We start from the raw sequence: 5,172 nt of genomic DNA, 5'->3' as shown, positions 1-5,172 counted from the left end.
CGGTGGTGCAGCAGTTAAGTGTGCACGTTCCGCACCTTCTGCTTCAGCCAGGGTTCGCCGGTTTGGATCCCAGGTGCGGACACGGCACCGCTTGGCAAGCCACTGCTTGGCTTTATATGTGGCAGGGGTCCCACATATAAAGTAGAGGAAGATGGGCACAGATGTTAGCTTAGGGCCAGTCTTCCTCAGCAAAAAGAAGAGGATTGGCAGCCGTTAGCTCAGGGCTAATCTTTCTCAAAAAAAAAAATTTACTTATTAATGACAGAGGGAACAATTACCTCCACACTGGAGGACCTGGCAGACACTACCCTAACCAAGAGGTCAAGGTCAACAACACCAGTGATGAGAGAAGCCGACTTTGGGTGACTCCTGATAGGATGCACAAGGACAGACACAGTGTCACTGCTGTGAGATCCCAAACCCGCACAGCATGGAGCTAATCACGCGAAAACATCAGACGAACCGAAAGCAGAGACAATATACAAAGCAACCGTCTACACACGTTAAAAAAATCAAGGTCATGAAAAACAAAGACAGGCTGAGGAATCGTTCCAGGGTGGAAGGAAAAGAGAGATGTGACGCCTGAAGGCAGTGCGAGGTCCTGGTTTGGGTGGTGGATCAGGGGGAAAGTAACACAGAGGATGCTGTTGGGACACATGGCAAAGTTTGAATACGGTCTGAGTTTGACCACCATAGAGAATGCCCTTGATCCTAGGATCTTAGGAGATCACACTGAAGTAATTGCGGGTGAAGGGCATGAGGTCTGCAGTCTATGCACGGATGGCTCAGAAGGCAACTTCCCATACATGTACATACGATGTATCACTATGTATAACCAGAGCATATTATATATAACATAACTTAAAAACATTTTTTTTAGGAAGACTAGCCCTGAGCTAACATCTGCCACCAATCCTCCCCTTTTTGCTGAGGAAGACTGGCCCTGAGCTAGCATCTGTGCCCATCTTCCTCTACTTTATACGTGGGACACCTGCCACAGCATGGCTTGCCAAGTGGTGCCATGTCCACACCCGGGATCCGAACCGGTGAACCCTGGGCCACCGAAGCGGAACATGCGAACTTAACTGCTGCACCACTGGGCCAGGCCTATATATAACTTATAATGTGCAATATATAATATATTATTATACCATGCATTATTACAAAGAGTGAGGGAGAAAACAAAGGTCATAAAATGTTAACAACGGGTGACTCTAGGTGAAGGCTATAAGAACGTTATTTTTTAATGCTTGTAAATTTTCTGTAGGTTTGAAATTATTTCAGGATAGAACATTTAAAGGTAACGTGTGCACACAGCAGAGGTTCCAGCTGCTCACACGGCATGCACAGGGAGGCAGGGGCCCCACCACCCAGGCCCCAGGCCCTTGTCCGCTCACGGAGGCAGCCTCATCAACCCGCTCATGGGCAATCTTGGCATCTTTTCCAAAATACGCATAGTTCTGTATCCTGCCCTTTTTGTGTAACATCATCTCATGAGCATTTTCCTGTGTTACAAAAATTTCCTCAAAAATACCACTTTTAATGGCTCTCTAGCAGCCTGCCCAAGGTTTCTTTGGGTATTCCCCTCTGTCAGAATGTGTATATTTTTCTGCCTTTTCACCACTGTGAATAATGCTGCAGTGAACAACTTTAAATGCTCATCTCTGCTGCAGCTCTGACCAGTCTCTTCAGGAAGATTCTGAGGAGGGAGACCCGGGGGAGTCTTCTAAAGGCATTCTGCAGGTCCCGCCACGCGTGGCCAGGATTCCAGAATGCTCTGCCGGCGGGAGAGCCCCAGTGCAGGGCGCCTGCTCGGCAGCTCCCGGCACGCTCGGAGCTATTAGAAATCATTCAAACATTTGCCAGTTCAAGACGTCCCTCATGGCTCTCATTGTCTGCTTTGATTACGGATATTCCCAGCTTTGTTTTTCCCTTTGGTGCAATGTCTGTTTGCCTCCTTTGCCCATTGTTCTCAGTCTGTCCCTGTGTTTTCCTTGTCAGTTTGTGGTGGCTGTGAGGACCCACAGGGGCCCATGCTCATGAAGAGCTGCCGCAGCAGAGGGGCAGCATCCAGCTTGTGCGGGCAAGGGCGCCACAGCACCGCCTGGGTCAAGGTCTGGTTCTGCTGCCTGCTGGCTCTGCCGCCCTGGCTGGGCTGCTCACCCTCAGCGTGCCTCAATTTCCCCTCTGTGAAAGGGGTTGTTGTGAGGGTTTCGGGAGCTCCTGCATGTGAAGTACTCAGACTGTGTCCTGCACACACCAAACACTCCATGAAACTTGCCATTATTTGTACATGAACGAATTGAGCCCTTCGTCCCTTTTGCTGCCAGTGGCTACCTTCCCCTGTCTGGAAGCTCTGCGATGTGGCTAACCCTGCAGGCTCCCCAGGGAGCCGGGCGGGGAGCCAAGGCTAGTGTTCACTGAGTGCTGTCTTGGAAACAATGTCTACCACTTGAAAACGTTCTCAGAGCCGTAAAGATAGGCCTGGTTGGCCCCAAACCAAAACCCAAATTAGACCCAAGGAAGATGTCGCAACTTCCTTTGAGAGATGGCTCCCAGCGATGCCTCCCAGCGTCCCAGGCTTGGGTGGGAGTGTCTTGCTTGAGGGCTAATCCAATTTCTTCCTGCTCTCCTAGCTTCTCCCCAGTCTCCTTGGGTGGAGGTGGCAGGCACTTTACCCCCAAAGAAAGCCCTCCCAGGGTTTGGCAGGTTCGATTCACCTCGGTGCCAGGTGAGGCCCTGAGAGGGCAAGACTGGGGCCTCTCAGCTTCAGCCCACGCCCTGCTTTCATTCCCTTCTTGTGACTCAACAGGGGAGGGACCCTGGTGCCACTCACCCCATCTTCTCAACCTGCCCCTCATCTCTGGATTCCTGGGGCTTCCTCTGCTCTGTATGGAGGAGCTGGGGCAACCTGAGCCAGAAGTGGGCGTCAGGTTGGGGTGGTTTGAAGAGGCCACAACTGCCTGGCATTGGCCTCCTGGCCTCTGGAGAACAGGCTGAGCTTGCAGCCGCATCTCAGCCCAACCTCTGTGCCGCATCACCTGACCTCCAGGGTGACCCCCTTGTGGGCATGTAGGCAACTCCACCCACTGCTCCATACACACGTCTGCCGCCCCTGCTTGAGAATCAGCTAGCTGTGTGATGTTTTAGAAACTTTTCCCGTGTTTGGAAAACATGCAGAGAAGGGCACCACACCACCACACCGTCACAGGAGAAAGCATTTCTTACACCACTGCTCTGTGCAGAGCAGGGGTCCCGACGCTGAGGCCTCAGCCCCCCAGAGAGGATGCCAACAGAATGCCGTCAGCCTCGGCACCCAGCCTGTAAAACCACATGCCTCAGGCCTTCTGGGTGACAGTGCCCAGAGCTCAGGCCTGGCGTTGCCGCCGTGGACAGGACTGTCCAACTCCTGGCTGAGCTGGAAGAAGACCTCCCTCAGCTGGAGGCAACCTGGCCCTGCGGGGACTTGGCTCCCAGGAAGCACTGCCCATCAGGCTGCAGAGGGACAGAGGAGAGCACCGTGCCCTCGCAGAGCTCGGAGGAGGCCGCAGAGGGACAGAGGAGGACACCGCGCCCTCGCAGAGCTTGGAGCAGGGCTCAGAATGCGCGGGAAGGGGTCTGGCATCCAGGCAAAACAGGTGCTTATGTCCACGCAAACGATGCCACCACATTCTACAACCACCGTAAACAAGCCCTCCGCACAGCAGCCTGGACAGAGTGTGCTGTGTTCACACCAGGAGACACCACGCAGCAAAGAAAAAGAGCGAATCCTCCCTCACGCGGCAACTTGGACGAATGTCACAAAGTGGGACAAGAGCATGCAGACACACAAAGAGTGCCAACTGCATGACTCCATTTACACGCAGGTCGCAAACAGGTCAAACTAATCAATGGTGATGGAATCAGGGTAGTGGCTTCCTGGGGGGTTGTTGGCTGGGAGGAGGCGTGAGGGAGCCTTCCGGGCTGCTGGGAATGTTTTAGATTCTCATCTGGGCTGTGGCTACTGCGGGGTACACGTTTGTAAAAAGGCAACACGTTGTACCCTAAGTTTGTGCACTTTGCTGTAAACTATACCTCAATTAAAAAAGGAGAGAAAGGAGGAAGGTGAGACCTGTGAGAATCCGTTGCTGCCGATCCTCGAGCGTTGATTCATTCGGTCCTCCCAGAGCCCAACGAGGTTCAAATTGGAACTCTCCCTGCCAGTGAAACAGATTGCCGGCTCACCCCGGGGCAGAATTTGGGGGCAGAGTTCCTGAGTCAGGAGGTCTGGGGCAGGACCCGGGAATTTGCGTTTCTAACACTTCTGTCGATCAGTCTATCCACAGGCAGCACCGAGGCTCCTGGCGCAGGCAGGGTGCTCTGAGAACCAACTGCTGGTCTGTGCCTCAGAACAGAAGGCAGGAAGGGGGACACGCTACCGTGGTACCATGGGATCTCTCCAAATTGGGAAGGACCCAGGCAAATTCAGGAGGAGTTTCCCTTGAAGGATTAATAAGATCCGAATATGCCAAGTGAGCAGGAGCTGGGGGGTCCAGGGAGGGAAGACAGAGCTAGCCGAGGCAAGGAGGCAGCCGAGTGAGCAGACAGCGTCCAGTGCCCGGGTGCAGAGTGGTGAAGAGGACATTGGGTTTCTGCTTGTGGGGGTTTCTTTTGAGTGATAAAGCCTGAAACTAGGAGGAAGCTGAGGACTCCTCTGGAAACATCCACATACACACCCACTGGGGGTTTACATTTCAGTCAGAAGGTATAGCAAGTCACCTGTGGTTGTTTACCTGTGACAACCTATCCATGGCCCATGAAGGGGACACTGGAGCCTGGTCACAACACGTGCTGTTTCACTGGTTGGGTACCAGATGAAAGCATGCATGTGCACTGAGGGGTCATGTGGGGTGACAGCCTGGACGAAGAGGACCCTAGCAGTGCCCTGTAACCTGTGGGAGCTGGGCAGGTGGGCTGAGGCCAAGGGCAGCTGTGGGTAATGTGGGGAGCAGATTTGGGGGCAGCTGGGGTAGGGATGTGGGGGCCTGCACCTGCTGGTAGGTGGGAGGATGAGCTCATTATAAAGGGCTGCCCAGGACCACCTTCCTCCAGGTGTACCAGCTTCTCTCACAGGCTTCCCCGGAATGTTGTCTTTTCAACTTAGTCTTAGAGCTCTCATCCTGAGACACTATA

The sequence above is a fragment of the Equus asinus genome, unplaced genomic scaffold (assembly GCF_041296235.1).
Source record: "Equus asinus isolate D_3611 breed Donkey unplaced genomic scaffold, EquAss-T2T_v2 contig_803, whole genome shotgun sequence".
Classification (NCBI taxonomy): Eukaryota; Metazoa; Chordata; class Mammalia; order Perissodactyla; family Equidae; genus Equus; species Equus asinus.
This window is presented reverse-complemented; position numbering follows the sequence as displayed.